At 39.0% G+C, this 20,817-nt stretch overlaps 1 protein-coding gene across 13 annotated transcripts in view; it reads right to left on the bottom strand.

Annotated features, from left to right (window-relative positions):
* The window catches only part of Acsl4 (acyl-CoA synthetase long chain family member 4), a 91,740-nt gene extending 71,568 nt beyond the window's left edge, over positions 1-20,172 (bottom strand). For 5 of the 13 annotated variants that reach the window (XM_070039915.1, XM_070039923.1, XM_070039913.1 and 2 more), the window contains exons 1-3: positions 20,049-20,172; positions 19,166-19,272; positions 5,336-5,420 (exon numbers count right to left, since the gene is read on the bottom strand). The gene's annotated coding sequence lies outside the window, so the exon portion shown is untranslated. The remainder of the gene's footprint in view (positions 1-5,335; positions 5,421-19,165; positions 19,273-20,048) is intronic. The other 8 variants (XM_070039918.1, XM_070039917.1, XM_070039924.1 and 5 more) reach the window with 3 other exon arrangements.
* Positions 20,173-20,817: the final 645 nt, after the last annotated feature.

Here is a 20,817-nt window from a genome sequence, read left to right as displayed (position 1 = left end):
CTTCCCCTACCCAAACTAGAAAATGTATCAACAAGTTGCAGGGCACCAGAATCAAGTACAGTGAAAACAGGGGTTATACCATGGGGGAAGAACGTAGGGTAAACAGAGCCAGAGGCTACCCTACCCATCTGCAGCACAGCAGCAACTCAGGAAGTACTTTCAAACTTTAGTTTGAACCACAAAAAAATATCAACAGTCAAAATCCATTACATGTAAAAACTCAGCAATTTCAAGGAGATTGACCTAATATCCATAGATTAATCAATTGGGACTTATGAGAAATATCACATTTCTCTAGTTTGAGGAAGAGTTTGAGAACACACACAACTGGCTTCTTTAAAAGTAGTAAATAAGTGAGCAAAGAAATGGATAAAACAAAAAAAGATCTAAGAATAAGGAATAAGCTACATTAAAAAGTAGACATGAGAAGAGGTACACAAAAAAATGCTATATTTAAGTGTAAATCAGTAAGTTTAAAACTTAAAAGTATGTTCTGAAACACGCCTTTTCTTTTTGCCAGTCCTGGGGCTTGAATTCTGGGCCTGGGTGCTATCCATGAGCAACTTTTGCTCAGCGCTAGCACTCTAGCACTTGAGCTACACCAGTGTCACTTCTGACTTTTTCTGTAATTGGAAAAAGGAGTCTCATGGCCTTTCCTGCCCAAGCTGGCTTCAAACTGTGATCCTCAGATCTCAACCTCTTAAATAGCAAGGATGGCAAGTAGGAGGTACCGGTGCCCAGCTGTAACTTATCTTTTGGAGAAATCCAGACCTTTTTTGTGGAATGGATTTATATTCCCCATAGAAAAATGTATAAACAGATGTATGCTAAAAATACCTGTTGTCTCTGAGTAGAAGGATTAGCCAGGCTTTGTTTTATTTTTATCTACATACATGTTCTAAAATGAATACGTACAACACATTTAGATTTTGAAAGATAAAAGAGTTTGATAGGAAAAGGGAAATACAGTAAAACTGAAAGTATATTTAACAGCATTGCACTAGTGTTAGGCTAAATAAAATGCTAAGATTAAGGGAAGCTGGACACACAAATAATACACAGTTCCTTTGAACTTTCCTTAATACATTTTCTGTAAATCTAAAATAATTACAAATAAAAATATTTTAATACAATAATGCAAGTACTAATGGCACTTTTTAAACAGAATGAACACAAACTTTTTTTGTGCCAGTAATGGGGCTTGAGCTCAGAGCTAAGGCACTGCCCATTTGCTTTTTTAGCACTTTAGTTACAGCTCCACTTGTGGGGTTTTTTTTCCTGGTTAATTGGAGATAAGCTCCTGTAGGGCTGGGAATGTGGCTTAGTGGGAAAGTGCTTGCATGAAGCTCTGAGTTCGATTCCTCAGTACCACATAAACAGAAAAAGCTAGAAGTGCTTCTATGGGTCAAATGATAGAGCACTAGCCTTGAGCAAATGAAGCTTAAGACCCCAAATTCAAGTCCCAGGACTGGCAAAAAGAAAAAGAAGCTTGTGGACTTTTTTTAAAAACCCAAACTGGTTTCAAACTCTGATCCTGAATAATTCCTGCTTAGGCTGGCTTTGAACTACAATCCACAAATCTCAGCCTCCTGAGTAGCTAGGATTTGTTTTTCTACTCTAGAAAAACTAATGAATTCAGTTACATCATCCCTACATATAAACAAGAGTATGGTCACATAAAATCTTTGGCAGTAAGCCATTATAACTTCTAGCATTACAACACAACGTTGTAAAGACAATTATATCATCTGGCCTCTCCTAAATATGAAAGAGATATCAGTCTACTCACTGAAGCAGACAACAAATTGTTAAAGCTCTACTTACTTGGTTTTATAAACATCAATACAGAAGATTACCATAACAACATTACTCAAGAGAGAAGAAACCGGAAGCTAAAGATAGCCAATGATGACCCTTTTCCTTCATAATGTTTATTTTTAATCTAGTTTCTCATACCAAGTAGTTACAGGTATACATGCATACTTTTTTCACGATTCAACTAGCATGGACTCTGTTCTACTCTTATGGAGACTACTGTTTAAAAGATAGTATTTTAAGTGGAAAGTAGCCTAGAACAGAGAGCTAGATACATAAGCAGAATAGAAAAGGAAGGTCATCTATGAGGAAATTCACAACCATATAATAATAGTGCAACCAAATAACGATTATAGAATTTTCACACATTAATAATACTAGCTGATTATAGACCTTTTACAAGTGAACACTAGAAACCCTCTGCAATTATGCAGTTATACCTGTTACTGCTTAGGTAACAAAACTGAATAATCTAGATTGTTATTTTAAACTTAAATTCATTTTTCCTTCAAATATTATTTTTCCTTCAAATATTTGGTCACAAAAAAGCATACAGAGGAAAAGATTAAGATAAAGTGTCAGAAAGCACAAACAAAACTGGAGGTCTTGCTGGGCACCAGTGGCTCACACCCATAATCCTTGCAATTTAAGAGGCTGAGATCTCAGGATTGCAATTTTTAAGCCAGCCTGGCTGGGCAGGAATTGTCCATGAGACTCTTGTCTCCGATTAACCACCGAAAAGCCAAAAGTGGAGTTTGTGTCTCAAGTGGTAGAATACCAGCCTTGAGTAAAAATGCCAAGGGACAGTACTCAGGCCCTGAGTTCATGCCCTAGTACAGGCACAAAAATACATAAACCTAAAAGGTCTTGATCAATTTGACTAGCCAGCTGTCTGGTTAAATTATTGCAGTAAATGTAAAATTTGGAATAAGTTAATTCCACTGTGGAACACACCTAATGGAGGTTTCATTACTTAAGTATTTAAAATAAGCACTTCTGCAGAGGCCTTTATATGCAGCAGGAAGAACATAGCTCTGGGATATAGCTCAGTGGTAAAGCATTTACCTAGCAAGCTCAAGCCTCTCTGCTTAGTCTCCAACACAGCAGAATAAAATAAAATAAGAACAGGGTTTTTTTTTTAATAAATAAGAACTGTTAAGAGTACTAAAAATTCTCAAACACAGCCGAAGTCTTTTTCCCTTGTCAATGAAATACTGTTTGAAGAAGGGGAATTATGAATCACTATACAAAGGTCAGCCAAGAACCCTGCTGCAATTTCAAGTATTGATATTTCCTCTTACTAGATACTGACAATAAATCCCTAATGAATTTAGCTTGTGCTACATCTGCAATGCAAATTGCCTTTAAGACATTCCTTTGCAGATACTGCTGTGATTATTTAATTTCAAAAATATAACATCTTGATAAACTAGACAGTAATTCAATCCTTCTTACCACATTGGAAACCAATGTCAATTCTAGTGACAGATAAAAAGATAGTTTGAGCTGGGCACCAGTGGCTCATGCCTGTAATCCTAGATACTCAAGAGGCTGAGATCTGAGGATCTCAGGAGAAAGCCAGCCAGGACAGGAAAGTCCGTGAGACTCTTATCTCCAATAAACCACCAGAAAACTAGAAGTGGCACTGTGGCTCAAGTGGTAGAGCCCCTGCCTTGAGATGAAGAGCTGAGGGCCAGTGCCTAGGCACAGAGCTCAAGCCCCACAACTGACCAAAAAAACAAAAAGACTGTTTTTGAAGTGTATGGAATAATGAGCTGCTTACTCTTCTTCTAAACCAAAGTTAAGGTCAACACAGGAGATAGTTGTGCAATGTTCTCTCTGATCATACCTCCACCTTTAAGTTCTACCGGTTATAGTAGAGCATCTTGCAGGCCACATTCTTTTTTAAGAATAAGGGAAGATATTATCAATGTATGGGTTCAACACCCTCATTGCATAGTTTCGAGGGCCATTGTGCCTGAAGGTAGAGAAAGAACCACACTGAGGCTTACATCTTGGTGGAAAAATCCTGGTCCTTCAGGATCAGTGGGAGCGGTACTGGTAAGGTCGGGGGGACCGAAAAAAGTGTTCTAACAATAGCAAGACATGAGTGTAGACCTGGGAAAGGACCAAACTCCGAAAATTTAGAGGATCATTCCACAAGTTAGCTCAATGCAACCCAATCAGGTTAACTATCACTGAGTTATAATTTGAATCACTGATTTTCTTTAAAGAGGATAATCCCATTACTCAGAAGGCTGACCCCAAAATGGGGAGGGGGTGGAAGTGGGGGATTTTATCAAGGCCCACAAGTCTAAGAACAATTTTGTCTTAAATTTTTTTTTGGGAGGGGGCCAGTCCTGGGGCTTGAACTCAGGGCCTAGGCACTGTCCCTGAGATTCTTTTGCTCAAGGCTAGCACGCTACCACTTGAGCCACAGCACCACTTCTGGCTTTTTCTGTTTATATGGTACTGAGGAATCAAATCCAGGGATTCATGCATGCTAGGCAAGCATTCTACTACTGAGCCACCTTCCCAGCCCAGTCTTAAATTCTTAAGTCACTTCTCCCAATGCATTTTCTCTCTCTTTCTCTCTCTCCATGTATGTATGTATATAAAGGTGTGTGTGTGTGTGTATATATATATATATGTATGCCCATATATACACACATATAGATACATATACATATGCATACACACACATATATACATATATGTATGGATAGATGTATATATACCACATATCCATGATAATGAAATAAATGTTATGACATAAAAAGGCCAACCAAATAAAATGATAGAAATTGACTATGTTGAAAACAATTCTTGCAACCAAACTTAGCTACTCATTTTATCTTATTAAAACACCATGTAGCTGGGAGCTGGTGGCTCATGTCTGTAATCCTAGCTACTGAGGAGGCTGAGATCTGAGGATCGCAGTTCCAAGCCAGCTCAGGCAGGAAAGTCCGTGAGACTCTTATCTCCAATAAACCACTAGAAAACCAGAAGTGGCACTGTGGCTCAAGTGGTAGAGTGCTTGCCTTGAGCTGAAGAGCACAGACAGTGCCCAAGCCGAGAGTTCAACCCCACAACCAACAAAATAAATAAATAAATAAAATACCATCTAATTACTCATGCAACTGGAATCCCTCTGTACAGCATCTTTACAATAAAATAAAATGAAAAAATATCACGTTTAAAAACTAATCTTACCCTTTAGAAAGAAGGACCAAGTATTAAGTTAATTTTGCAGACTTTTCCTGGAGTCACTGTTCATCAAACTGAACACAGCAGAGCTTCTTAATACACCACTTAGATTAAGGAACATCAATTTCAACTTACTTTTTAAATAAAATATCCCATAAGTATAAACTCCACTCCAGATTCCTTCAAACATTTTGGTTTTTAATCTTCAGTTTTCAAGGGGCTGTTAAATTTTTCAAAATTCAAGGTACACTCTGGCTACAGATCATAAATTCACACTGTCCACATCTTTAGGAACAGCATATCTACTTCTTACCTGCTGGCAGTGCCCTGAGCAAGATGACCCTTAAGTCAAAGGTGGGACACACAAGCAGCAACCAGTCTTCCCTGGTAGATGACAACTGGAAATAAGATATAAACAAATACTTTATCCCTATGTGGCTAACAAATAGATAAGATCTAGTATAAAATTTTTAGAAAATTACCAGCTATCTGAAGCTTGTATTTAGAAAAAAATCTCCTATTTTACTGTTACTTCTATCACAGACTAATCACTCCACAGACATATTTCATGTAACCAAGCAACAACAGCACAAATGCAAAGTGTCATAGAGATAGGACAGGGATTGGAGAGTTATCCCACCACAGAATGTTTTCCTTCCAAATGTGAGAGCCACCATCTTTTGTGGAGCACTTATCTCTTTATACCCTTCATGAGCTAGGACCTAGGGCAACTGGAAGGGCTAGTAAAAGTGTCTTTTTAATCATAGTGATTATTGTGTGCTCCGTTCAATTCTAGCCAAACAAGTCCCAAAAGAAATGCAAAGATAGCTGGGCACCAGTGACTCATGCCTGTAACCCCAACTAATCAGGAGGCAGAGATCTAAGGACGGTAGTTCCAAGCCAGCCTAGGCAGTAAAGTCCATAAGATTCCTATCTCCAATTAACCACCAGAAATCCAGAAGTTGTGCTGTGGCTCAAAGTGATAGAGTACTAGCCTTGAGCACAAAGACCAGGGACAGTGCCCAGGCCCTGAGAGTTCAAACCGCATGACCAAAAACAGTAACAAAAAATGCAAAGGCAAAGCTGAGCTATTAAACTGATGTTGGGAAAACTAAGACAAAGAGAAGCTGGAGAAATCACCATGAAGGTTTTTTATTTTGCAGTTGTTTCTTCTAAAACAGCCCTGTACTTTCAGGGATAACACCTGTCATTAAGCCCAGTATCCACCCTTTTATCCCTGGCAGTTATGTTCCAAGTGTTCCTCACATGCCTGAAACTGTGGGTCATACTAAACTCCTTATGAGCTATTTGTTTCTAAACAAACATACCAATGATAAGTTTAATTTTAAATTAGGCACAGTAGATTAATAACAATAACAAAACAGAACCATATAACAATGAACTGTAATAAAGGTTATTTTTAATTCACAAGTTGTTCACTTCTGGAATTTTCCATTTAATATTTTCAGATTGTGGTTGACTATGGGTAACTGAAACTGTGGAAAGTGAAACTACAGCAGATAAGAGGGAACTGCTGGCCTCTTTGTGGGCTATTTCCTAAGGAAAGCTCTTTTCCTTCAAATATTTTAATCTCTAGTTATCAAGGGGATGTTAAAAATTAACATAAATATATGTATACAAGCAAAAAACCTGTTTTCACATTAAAATGCTTGCCTTTCGAGTTGACGCTAAAACCAGAAGCTAAATCAAGCAGTACAAATAATTCTGGGGGAACTTTGAATCGAATAACACAAAAGCAAACTCCTTAGGTTATTCTGCTTATAAATATGTCACATGTAAAAATTTGCATGAATATGCTCATACTGACATTTCTATTAGGGGAAATAAATACTACATTGCTTCTCAATTAAGGGTTAAATAATTCACCAAAAGTACATCTGAGCACTATCTTTTTTAGTTTCTGCCTTTTGGAAACGATTTACTTCACAGAAATTCTAATCTACCAGTGTCAAGGAATTGTCTGCACACAGAGGGAACCCCAATGCCTTCTTAAATGCTTTTTGGTCTTGTTTTGGTATCTGATGCTTTCTGCACCTCAAATATTCCAAAGGCTTTAAATCATCTTAGACTAACTCTGAAACTGACTTTTGACCAAATATAGAAAGTTTCCGTGGTTCCAGTTGATGGGATGTTATTATCCTTAGCCTGCTTTTCCCTCTTCTGTTCTACTTGTCAGAAACATTATTCATGTGACAATTGTTATAACTACTTCTGCCCAGTTCTATCCTTCTGTAAAGTTAGAATTTTTCGACTATGCTTTCACGCTGCTTCTCAACTTAGTATCTTTGTGATCATGTGGATCATGGCATGTTTCATTTTGCTTCAACCCATCCAATATTAGTGTGAGCTCTCTTTTCTCAAAGCCATGATTAAGTTTTAAGTTCATTCATGAAGTTCCTGTTTCCTGTCTCAGGGAACTTCCCAGCTTTTTAGTTCATTTAAGAAACATGACTATTGGGCTGGGAAGGTGGCTCAGTGGTAGAGCGCTTGCCTTGCATGCATGAGGCCCTGGGTTCGATTCCTCAGCACCACATAAGCAAAAAGAAAAAAGCTGGAAATGGCGCTGTGGCTCAAGTGGTAGAGCACTAGCCTTGAGCTGAAGAGCTGAGGGACAGCGCCCAGGCCCAGAGTTCAGGTCCCATGACCGGACCCAAAAAAAAAAAAAAAAAGAAACATGACTACCCTATTCTGAGCACAATGAACCATCACCATCTTTTTAGAAGTTCTGTCCATTTCTCTAGGATTTTATTTTATGACACATCACTCAGGTACCCTCAGTGGCCCTTCAAATCCTTACTACTAATTTTTAAAAATTAAAATTATATTAAAATAGATAAAGTACACATTGTACAGGTAACAAACAAAATAACTAAGAGAAAGCAGATTATTTCACCAGGCCACTCCACTGCATTAGCCTGATAATAACCACAAGAATCCATCATTAACATTTTCAGCACCTCTCTAATGGTCTACTTTCACATGCCCTCCTCATTAATTGAGAAACAGAGAATTTCTATTCTGATTCCCCTGTAATGTCTGTTCAGTTGACAGCGCCTCTTAGAGGAAAATCTTCCCACTATGAAACCAATTTCCAAAAGGTCAGGATGAAGACAATCTGGAAAAATAAGAACTGTTACAGTCACCATAACAAAAATGACTAGTTGTGCAGAGTCTTCACATTAACACCACTATCTTCAAGTTGAATCTTATCTTATAAAATGTCTTATTGGCCAAGCACCAGTGGCTCACACCTGTAATCCTAGCTACTCAGGAGGCTGAGATCTGAGGATCACTGTTCAAAGCCAGCCAGGGCAGGAAAGTCCCTGAGAATCTTATCTCCAATTAACCACAAGAAAATTGGAAGTGGCACTGTGGCTCAAATGGTAGAGCACTTTTGAGCAGAAGAGCTCAGGGACAGCATCCAGGCCCAGAGTTCAAGCCCCATGACCTCCAAAAAAAAATGTCTTATTGGATTTGTGGAAAATAATTTTGTTTAAGGCTGCATTAAAAAAGCATTGTATTTCAGCTAGGCATGGGGTTGTATGCCTATTACCACAGTACTTGGAAGCCTGAAGCAGGAAGAAAGTGAATTCAAGGCCAGCTTGAAGCTCTCTGGCCTATATACTTAGATTCCTTCTCCAAAACAACAATGACAACCAAAACAACATACTTTCAACCTCTAAATCTGCATATAAACCCATATAATGACCCTTTGGTGGATTTAATAAATACCTCTAAATAATAAAAGCAGCATACAAAACTATTTCCCAAATCTTGTCGTTCCATCATTGTTCTCCTAATATTCAAATTTGCATGATATAAACAAGGATATCATAGACAAAGATTCATGTTGCTACTGTTGCTTAGATTTTCTTTACATGTCTAAGATGTAAAATGAAGAGTTCCGCACTACATACCTTTAGCCAAACATTAGAAACAGAAGTTGATTTTCCTTTGGATAAAAATAAATAATCACTCAAGTTTAGTTTTTAAAACTTCATTATGCCTGGGGGCATTTTAAATGATAAAGTGCCTGTCTAGTGTACAGTCCTGCATTCAAATCCCAGAATTACACAAAAAAATTTACACAACAAGCCAGGTGTTGGTGGTTGACACCTGTAATCCTAGCTACTCAAGAGGCTGAGATCTGAGGATCATGGTTCAAAGCCAGCCCGGGCAGGAAAGTCCATGAGACTCTTATCTCCAATAAACCACTAGAGACCCGGAAGTGGCACTGTGGCTCAAGGGGTAGAGTGCTCGCCTTGAGCTGAAGAGCTGAAGAGCTGAAGAACAGCGCTCAAGCCCAGAGTTCAAGCCCCACAACCAATAAAAAAAAATCACACAACAAAGCTTCCCAATGGCATTTCAACGTATTGCACTTATACATCATCACTAGTAACTACAACTTAAATACTGTGAAGTACTGAAAGCTGACATTTCCATAACAACTCACTGCCTGTATGAATGGTCCCACACAATTACAATGAGGCTCATAAATTCTTATCATCTAATAACACTGTGGCATAACCCATTACTCATGTTTGTGGTAATATGGTGTTAATAAACCTAGGGCTGCCAGTCATACAACATGCCATCATACACTATGTCTACTAGATGTGTTGTAGGCTATAAGGTAGATTTGCAAAAATACAACTTGTAATGCTCACCCAATGACAAAATGAACATGTTTCTCCGAATATAACCCAACTATGAAGTGTAACATGTTTAGTTAAATTCAAACAGAACTGAACTGATTCAACACTGGGAACTACAAACTTTCTTGGTGATTTACTTTTGGTGACCAGAGCTTCTTCCCCAAGATGATAGTTATCCCTAGAAAAATGCTGGATGTTTTCTCTTATTCAGAGCCATCAATTGTGAAAAATGCTTGCAGTATAATATCAAGGTAAAGAAAGCAAGTTACAAACCAATACATATAGTAAGAACTCATTTTTTATGTTTTTTATTGTAAAAATACTATACAGAGGGGTTACAGTTACATGAATAAGGCAATGAATATATTTCCTACCAAGCATTTTTACCTCCTCCTTTGTCCCCTACCATCCCTTCCTTCCCTACCTCCGGAAATCCTCCTCCCTCACTCCCACTCTGAAGTTGTAAAGTTCGTTTTCAACATAGTGTCTTGTATATCTCATTGTTACAATGGGTCAACCTGTATCCTTATTTCAGAATTTTATAATTTCTCTTCCCCTCCCCAAGCCAGAAAAATGTATACACAAGATGCAGGGCACCAGAATCAAATACAGTGAAAACAGGGGGAGGGGGGAGAGGGGGTAGAGAACATACCAAAGAAACAAAAAAAATCAAAAAAATAAAATAAAATAAAGGCAGCCTAAAAAAAAAAAGAAACAAAAAATCACATTGTACATTATAAATACTTTAAAAACAATAGCAAGAAAGAAAGGTGGTTACCTGTGTCCCTATCTTGGGGTTCATTTCACTTAACATTATCTTATATGGTCATATATACATAGCTTTAAGAACTCATTTTTGTAGAAAGATGCTAAACATGTTTGTACCCGCTCATGAACGTGCCCACATGCATACAGACAAATGTGCAAATGTAAACATATGTATATGTACCAGAAAATTAACAATGGATCTGTATGGGAATAGGATTATGGTATCTTTATTCTTCTTTATAATTCTCAATGTTGAAATTTAGAAAATACAAATACTATTTTGACATTCTGATTAAAAGTTAAAACCAGTGCTCACTCAGCACAAGCCATTACAATTATATGAATGTAATTATATAATAATCTAAGTGTATTATACCTATCTTCCAGTATGCAAAAGTTTGTTATGAATCTTCATAACTACTAACTAAATAGCAATTATAAATTTCTGGAAACATGATAAAATTGTGTAAGGTAAGAAGTAAAAGTATTCCTATAACACTATCTTTCCTCTGGAAGTAAATATGCAGGTGTGTTATCAATCAGAAATATTTTATTATCTATATATATGATAAAATTTGTTTACTTTCAGTTAAGTAGAATCACCATCTACAATTCCCTTCATATGCCACTTACCAACTCTGAAACTCCTATACTAAGTACTTCAAATAGGTCTGTCTACCTCCAGAGTTTTTTTGTCTTCTCTTTTTAATTGCCCAATGATATTATGAGTACAACCTATTATTTAGATCATTCCCCTAAGGATGGATATATAGAATGCTGCCAAGTTTTCAGTGTTGTAAATTATTTCACTGCAGTGAAACTTTACATAGTTTTATGTGCACAGGCAGCTTGTCCCCTACAAGGGTTTTCTAATAAAATTCTGGCTCTAAATATATGTACATTTTTAAATGGCATGATTGAGGGACTCCTTACATAGTATAAATTTGCTAAAAGTATTATATTTAATTTTTGCCAATGCATTTGAAGAAACATACATTTGCATTTCTCTAATCAAGCAAACTTAAGCATCTTCTCTTTTTTTTTTTTTTTTTGGGTCCAGTCGTGGGGCCTGAACTCTGGGCCTGGGCACTGTCCCTCAGCTCTTCAGCTCAAAGCTAGCGCTCTACCACTTGAGCCACAGTACCACTTCTGGCTTTCTTCTTTTTGCTTATGTGGTACTGAGGAATCGAACCCAGGGCCTCAGGCATGCAAGGCAAGTAAGTGCTCTACCACTGAGCCACCTTCCCAGCCCCGCATCTTCTCTTTTTTAGTTATTTTTTTTCCTTTTCTTGAAAATGCCTACACTACTTTTCCTAATGGGCACCTATTACCTATCTGTAGGACGTAATGCCCTATTACATACCAGAAGTTTAATATGATTTGAAACAGTTAGCTACTCATGTAAAAAGTCATTTTGGGTGAAAAAAAATTTAATTGTACAAGACAAAATTTCATTCTATGAGTTTGAAAGGTACACTCATTTATGAAATTTTCTACATAGAGGCTAAGATTTCCATAACTCCAGGTCTATTGATTGCATTCTTAGTGTAAAACTTCACAAAACTGAAAACACTTGCAAAGCAATGTAAGTACAAAACATTTTTAGATTTTTATATCTATTTTATACAAATCTTTTACAGTTGTCTTATCCCTATCTAATTCTTTTCAACACAATTTCTTTCATTATAATGAACCTAAACTTCACTCAGCTTTAAAAAATTATCCATATATGCTTTAACATGTACTCATTTCCTACCTCCACGCCCTCATATAATGTAAATCAATTCCCTGACATCTTACCATTTCATCTGAAAGTTTTCCATAAGGATTCCAATTCTCCCCAATCATATTTTATCAGACTATTAAACAACATCATGAGTTGGGAATGTAGCTCAGTGGTAGAATGCTTGCCCAGTATGGACAAATGTCTGGGTTTCATTTCCACACACCAAAACAAAATACATGTACAATCAACCAATATCAAATGCAGTAGTAAAAAACTACTGCTGTACTGGTGAGTACAAAAGCAGATTGGAATACTGGACACCAGCCTACTAAGAACAAATATCTGATGCTCAATGTATTTCAGAAAGGAAATAGATCATCATCTAAAATGGTGGGTCAAATGGAAATTAATTACAGTTTTACAACTTTTATAGCCCCTATTTCTTCCATTCTACCACTTGTCCTTTTAACTTTGTTATAGTGTCTTATGCATCCCAGGTTTTAAAATAAATACTCATCCTTTTAACTTTGTTATAGTGTCTTATGCATCCCAGGTTTTTAAATAAATACTCATACTTTTAAAATATATCCTTAGTTTATTTCTGTATAGGCTGGGAAAAGAGGATCCATTTCCTTCCAAATGTATGGCCAACTGTCCTAACTCTATTTCCTTTTTCAACATCACACTAAGGTTATCTAAAAGAACTGAAGGAAGTGACCCTGTGGCTCAAGTGGTAGAGCAATCACCTTGAGCCGAAGAGCTAAAGGACAGCACCCTGGCCCAGAGTTCAAGCCCCACAACCGACCAAAAAAAAAAGTTTATAGCCAGCCATAGGTGGCTCACGCTTGTAATCCTAGCTACTCAGGAGGCTGAGATCTGAGGATCACCATTCAAAGCCAGCCCAGGCAAGAAAGTCCATGAGACTCTTATCTCCAATAAACCACTCAGAAAACCGGAAGTGTTAGAACACTAGACTTGAGCTGAAGAGATGAGGGACAGCGCCCACGCAATGTTCAAGCCCCACAACCAACCAAAAAAAATTAAAAAACTAAAAAACTGAAATGTCAATTTCACTTACAAAAGGAAGCTATATAAACAAAATAATAAACATCAGTCTAAGTTTAATTTAACAACCTCATTACTACTATGAATTTAAAAATCATCATGTAGTTTCAGTTGCAAAAGGATTTCCTTGCCTGGATTACTCATTATTACTCTGGCTCACAATAAGAACTCCAAGAATGCATCTTGACTGCATAGGCCCCTATCTGAATCTTACTAATTGCCACAATGTATTTTACATCCACAATGAAATAGCCTACACTTCCAAATAACAAAAAAAATCTTCCTTCCCAACTCCCAAAGTATGCTTTCATGTGGCTGCTAGGCTTAGCCAAGCAAATGAAGGCAATTTTCAGAACCACAATACCCATAGAAATGAAACCAAGATAGAAAAGGTCAACATAAAGTCTGTTAAATTTCCTTTAGAACATAGAAAAAAAGATCATTTCTAAGATAATCTTATCTCTGTGATAATCATATATTTCTATAAACCTCTAGAGCATAAATTGGCTTAGCAGGCACTAAGATTGTATTGTGAATATAACCAGACAATACATAAATAAATGGATGTGGCTATGTTCCAATAGAAGTTTATTTACAAAAACAGGTGGTACACAGGATTTAACCACAGGAGTATTTTTCTGGCCCCCCAAGTTTGATCTTTATCAAGTAAAAATGCACTTCCCTAGCTGCATACTTATTTGATCAAATACACACAAATGGACATGATAATGACAGTACAACCCTGAAAAAACAAATTATCAAAATCACTTATCTTTTATCTTCTTTTCATAACATAAGCACACACATTTTTTAAAATATAATATTATGGGGCTGGGAAGGTGGCTCAGTGGTAGAGTGCTTGCCTTGCATGCATGAGGCCCTGGGTTCGATTCCTCAGTACCACATAAGCAAAAAGAAAAAAAGCCAGAAGTGGCGCTGTGGCTCAAGTGGTAGAGCACTAGTCTTGAGCTGAAGAGCTGAGGGACAGCACCCAGGCCCAGAGTTCAGGCCCCATGACTGGACCCAAAAAAATAAAAATAAAAATAAAAATAAAAATAAAATATAATATAATATTATGAACATCACTTCAAGCTAACATATTATTTTAAGAACAGTTAAAATCAGTGAGGTACTAGTTGTTCAGGCCTGTGATCCTTGTTACTCAGAACAGTAAAATCAGAGGATTGTGGTTCAAAGACAACTGGAGCAAGAAAATACGTGAGACTCTTATCTCTAATAACAGATAAAGTGAGAAGTGGTGCTGTGGCTTAAGTGTTAGATTGCTAGCCTTGAGCAAAAGGATTTCAGGGATAGCGCCCAGACCCAGAGTTCAAGCCACAAGACAGGGGAAAAAAGCAATTAAAAAAGAATGCTAAAGGGCTGGGAAGGTGGTTCAGTGGTAGAGTGCTTGCCTTGCATGCATGAGGCCCTGGGTTTGATTCCTCAGCACTACATAAGCAGAAAAAGCCAGAAGTGGCACTGTGGCTCAAGTAGTAGAGCGCTAGCCTTGAGCTGAAGAGCTGAGGGACAGAGCCCAGGCCACATTCAGGCCCCACAAACGACAAAAAAAGAAAAAAAATGAATGCAAAGTAGCTACTATAGAAGGAAAAGGTACAGTGTAGACAGTGAAATAATTTACTCAGTATTTTGATAAAGTACATAGGAAAAGTCTACTAAATTCATGGTCAAGATTCATAACCACTATTGAAAATACAGAAGCAGACTTTCAAAATATGATTAATGGGAACACAAATTTGTTATTTGAGGGAATACTGTCCAGTTCTGCCAAAATGTTTAATTTAGAATGCGAAAACTACAACCTCTTCTGCATATCATGTGCCTATTTAATTTTAAAATACAGAATTTTATGTTATAGTTGACATCCTGGTAATATAGACAGTATATTTGTAAAGGAAAATGGTTGGTAGCCATTTTAATATGATGAGAATTTATTACATGGTAAGTTTAAGGCCTCTTGTTAAAGAGCATATTTAAACTCAGGGACTGTAAAAAGAGAAAATGCTCACATTTCTTGCAGACAAACCATGGGTAGTCTACAGATCAGAAAGAAATGAAAGAGGGCTGGGAAGGTGGCTCAGTGGTAGAGTGCTTGCCTTGCATGCATAAGGCCCTGAGTTCAATTCCTCTGCACCACATACACAGAGAAAGCCGGGAGTGGCGCTGTGGTTCAAGTGGTAGAGTGCTAGCCTTGAACTGAAGAGCTGAGGGACAGAGCCCAGGCCCAGAGTTCAGGCCTCATGATTGACAAAAAAAAATGAAATAACAAAACTATGGCACCAAAAGCATGGTCCATAAAAGGAAAACATAATTACCTGGAAAATATTCAATTAAAACATTCTATTCTGGAGATGATTTATTTCCCAGCCCTGGGCTTGAACTCAGGGCCTGGGCACTGGTCCTGAGCTTCTTTTTGCTTAAGGCTACCATTCTATCACTTGAGCTACAGCGCCACTTTTGGCCTTTTCTGTTTATGTGGTACTGAGGAATCAAACCCAGGGTTTCTGGCATGCTAGGCAAGCACTCTACCACTAAATCACATTCCTAGCCCCAAAGCATTCTATTCTGTAAAACTTCCTGTGAACAAGTTAGAAAGGAAAACTAAAGAAGTGAAAGAAAAGCCGGGCGCTGGTGGCTCACGCCTGTAATCCTAGCTACTCAAGGAGGCTGAGATCTGAGGATCACGGTTCAAAACCAGCCCGGGCAGGAGAGACCGTGAGACTCCTATCTCCAATAAACCACCAGAAAACCGGAAGTGGCGCTGTAGCTCAAGTGGTAGAGCGCTTGCCTTGAGCTGAAGAGCTGAGGGACAGCGCTCAGGCCCAGAGTTCAAGCCCCACGACCGACAAAAAAAAAAAAAAAAAAAAAAAAAAGAAGTGAAAGAATGTATTTTCAAACCATATATCTGACAAAGTGTTAGTATTTAAGATACATGAAGAACTCTCAAAACTAACCAGTTTTTAAAAACTTAACTAGAAAACAGATAAAAGATAGGAAAAGGTATTTTTTTTTGGTCAGTCGTAGGGCTTGAACTCTGGGCCTGGGCAATGTCCCTGAGCTCTATAAGTTCAAGGCGAGCCCTCTACAACTTGAGCCACAGTGCCACTTCCAGTTTTCTGATGGTTTATTGGAGATAAGAGTCTCACAGACTTTTCTGCCCAGGATGGCTTTGAACTATAATCCTCATTCTCAGCCTCCTGAGTAGCTAGGATTACATGTGTGAGCCACTGGCATCTGGTATGAAAAGGTATTTCTTCAAAAAGCATATAGATATGGCAATACCTTTAGCCACTCGGAAATTTGCAAATGAATATACAAGTAGATATCAGTTCTCACCTATCAAAATAGCTACTACAGAAAATACTGCCAGGTATTGGTGGCTCATGTCTGTAATCCTAGGTACTTATGAGGCTGATATTGGAGGCTCATGGTTCAAAGCCAGGTCAAGCAGAATATTCTAAGAGCTATCTCCAATTAACCAGAAAAAATGGGATTGGATATGTGGATGAAGTAGTAGGGCATAAGCCATAAGTAAGCAAGCTATGTTGTTAAGAGCATGAGACCCTACATTCAAGTACTGTTCTATCTATATCTATATACTACTATATAAAATTTATATATATATATATACATATACATTAATGAGGATGAGGAACATTTGCACACTATGGATACGAATATAAAATGGTTCAGCTACTGCAGAAAATTATATGGGAGAGCCTCACAGAAATATACATGCATGGGGCTGGGAAGGTGGCTCAGTGGTAAGAGTGCTTGCCTCGCATGCATGAGGCCCTGAGTTCCATTCCTCAGCACCACATAAGCAGAAAAAACTGGAAGTGGCACTGTGACTCAAGTGGTAAAGCACTAGCCTTGAACTGAAGAGCTGAGGGACAGCGCCCAGGCCCAAAGTTCAAGCCCTACGACAGACAGACAGACACACACACACACACACACACACAGACACACACACACAGACACACACACACACACACACACACACACACACACACACACACACACACACACACACACACACACACACACACACACACACACACACACACACACACACACACACACACACACAGCCCGGCAATGGTGGCTCACACCTGTAATCCTAGCTACTCAAGAGGCTGAGATCTGAGGATCCCAATTCAAAGCCAGCCAAGACAGGAAAGTCTGTGAGACTCTTATCTCCAATAAACCACCAGAAAATGGGAAGTGGCACTGTGGCTCAAGTGTTAGAGTGTTCACCTTGAGCTGAAAAATTCAGGTTCTTCAGTGCCAGAATTCAAGCCCCACGACCAACAAAAAATAAAGAAGAAATATACATGCAAGTACCATATAACCCAGTAATTATATTTAAAATGTAAATTTATGTGCATACAAATCATGTACATAATTGCTTACAGGGGCTTTCTTTATAATAAGCCAGAAATAATAAAAGCCTGGAAATAGCAGATGTCATTTGAGAAGTGAATGGTTTAAAATATACCCACACCATGAAACACTACTCAGCAATGAAAAAGAACAGATTACTGATAAAAGATACAACCCTGGCACCAATCCCCAAGGAATTACGCCAAGTGAAAAATAAAGCTAATCTTGAAAAGTGACTACTGCATGATAATATTTATATAACATTATTGAAATGATGAGATAACATGGAAAACAAATCAGTGATGCTGTAGGGTCAGGGAAAAAGGGAGAAAGATTAATAATAAAGGGTAACATAAGGGATGCTTGTAATGAGAGAACTGTTTTATGATTTGTCTGTGGTGATCATACAAATCTATACATACATCAACATTGCCTACAAGTAAATGCATTTTAAAAACACAAAATCCAAATACAGTGAGTAGATTTATCTATTTCAATTTCTTGGTTGTGATGTTACACAGTAATCATGCATGATGTCACCACTAGGTGAAATCAGATAATCAGTATCATTTCTTAGGGTTGTTTAACAATCTATAACTATCTCAAAATTCAAAGTCAAAAACAGGAGAAAATAAAGCGTATAAGATCAGTCGGGGCAGGAGTAGAAAAAAATTAACTTCTTCTCAGGGCTCAATAATTGAAAGTCAAGGTGGAAAACAAAAGTAAATTTTAATTTTTTTTTTGCCAGTTTGACGCTTGAACTCAGGGCCTGGGTACTGTCCCTGAGCTTTTCTCAAGGCTAGTTCTCTACCATTTGAGCTACAATCCCACCTCCAGCTTTTTCTGATTATGTGGTACTAAAGAATCGAACCCAGGGCCTCATGCATGTTAGGCAAGCACTCTACCATTAAGCCACATTCCCAACCCAAAAGTAAATTTTTTAAAGTGTAGAGGCCATAATAAAGTCATCTCTTATGGAATCTTAATTTCTTTAGGCTTATGTTTAGACCCCCCTATTTGACTGTTGCTGTTTTGAACACAATTACATCTGTGTTTTCTCAACCTCACAACCTTTGTACGATATAAATTCACAGAGTGGAAGGTGTCATGTTAACCATCACATCCTGACAGTCTGGCACAAAAATAAGTGACAAAGGAAGGGGAGAACTGAATAATTCAAACAGAATGAATGAAATACGTTCAATTTTTTAAACGTTCCTAACCATTTACAGTTATATATTAGGTATGGCGTATTCATTCCTTTACAAGTTTCTAACAGGTATAAATGTTAGTGTGTGTTATGCAGTAGCACGAATTTAGAAGTCTAAAAAATCAGAACATAGAAGGGACCTTAATTATGTATGCTGAAGTCCAAGTGTATTAACAGGTGAAATTATTTTTGCAGAAGAAACAGAGCAGTTGATTAAAACATTTACTAATAAAACCAAGTGCTCTTTTTTTTTAATGAGATTCGGTTCAATGGGCTTTTACCGATTTTGCAACTCACCTTTGTTTCTCAAAACAGGATTGACTCCTTTGTTTTTTAAGGTGAAAAGAGTGGATGGAGCAAAGTAATTTCAAGTGGGTGAAGAAATGCCTTCGAGGGAGGGGATGCTGGAGTAAAAAAAAGGAGAAATGACGTCTTATTTCAAATATGTAACCCCTTGATGGGATTAGTCAATGAATCATATTCTCCTAAGGTTTTGTGCATCTATAGACATTTAGCCACAGTTGTTTCAGACACTGAAATGAGAGGAAGAGGAAGTGAATAAGCCAATACTAAATATACAGCAACCACCGACAGCAGGGATGCAGACAGAACACGGAGTGTATGTTTCCGTTTGAACCCAGCTGTTTTCGAACATTCCTAGAGGCACAGATACTAAGAGGATACTGGAAGCTAGAGCATCCCTCAAATTCGAGGGGGCAGATATTTGTACACCCATAGAGACCCCTTGATAACTCTCAGTTATAGGACGAGTGGGAGGGCACAAAATGGAGCTGAGGTCTAGGGGCGCCCTAAAGGTCGTTTGGAGGTCTACCAGCCCTACATGTGCTTTGCAAAGGAGGAGCACTCCCGATGATACCTTCTGGCCCTCGGAGTGCAGTGGTCGGTAGGAAAAATCTAGCCACGTTCGAGGGGATTTCCCCCCCCCCCCCCCGCCAACGTAGATATCGATCGTGACGGCGGGAATTTTTCTGATCGTGGGGCGGCACGCAAGGCCACATGCCAGGCGCAAGAAGAAAGCAGCCGATTCCGATTAGTGGAAATGTTCACCTTACCTCCCCCCAGATCAGGTGAGGGATACTAACCCCGTAGCAACTGGGGTCTCGGATGCCCAGAGAACTGGGGTAACGGGGCCACAACATCCTTCCCTGGGGTTACTTACCGCGTTTTCGCAGCCGGCCGGCACCTGGCTCTCGTAAACCTCACGGAGAAGAACCGCTTGCCCGCTAGTGCTGGGGCGAGGAGGGGCGCGCCGCGGAGGCCAGAGAAAAAGCCGCAGCCCAAGCAGTGCGCGCGCACCCGGACAGCCAGCGGAGGCGGGGTGTGGCGCGAGCCCGGAAAAGACGCGCCCGGAGGGGCGGGCGGAGCGGGGGCGCGCAGTGGTGTGGCTGAGCCGGCCGAATCGCAGGCAGCGGACGACTCGGCCCACCCACGCGCCCGCCCTCCGCTCGCCCAGGACGTCAGCTGAAAGGCGGAGCCCAACAGGCTTCCAGCTGCGGCAAGGAGGGTAGTGGGAGAGGGAAAGGGCCCAGCCGGCGCGCGGAGGCGTCTAACGGCTCCCTCCTGGTTTCCACTGCCGCCTGGCTGGCTGGCAAGGCAGAGGAGTGTGCCTCGGGAGAGCCTGATGTCTAACTGCGTTGAGGTACACAGAGTCACGCCCGCACCTGCTTTTCTGGACTCCACCCGGAATGAAAGTTCCCCTGAGGTCATCTTCCAGCTGCCTTTAAAGATACTCATCTTTAGAATTAATTGCTCTTCCTTTAGAGACAGATCTTAACACTCTTTGACCAGCTCCTAGTAGCTTGACTAATACCTCCCCATCCCTTTATCTTGTTTGCTCACCTCCTTGATTCTTGCTCCCACTAGCTCCTCAAATACCTCAAAGACGTACGGTTTCCACTAGGGGTATTGGCAAAATCAGACAAGAAGTG

Source organism: Dipodomys merriami, unplaced genomic scaffold (genome assembly GCF_024711535.1).
Source record: "Dipodomys merriami isolate MVZ:Mamm:240054 unplaced genomic scaffold, mDipMer1.0.p SCAF_3, whole genome shotgun sequence".
Taxonomy (NCBI): Eukaryota; Metazoa; Chordata; class Mammalia; order Rodentia; family Heteromyidae; genus Dipodomys; species Dipodomys merriami.
The sequence above is the reverse complement of the archived record's forward strand: the minus strand, read 5'-3'. Positions and strand labels throughout refer to the sequence as shown.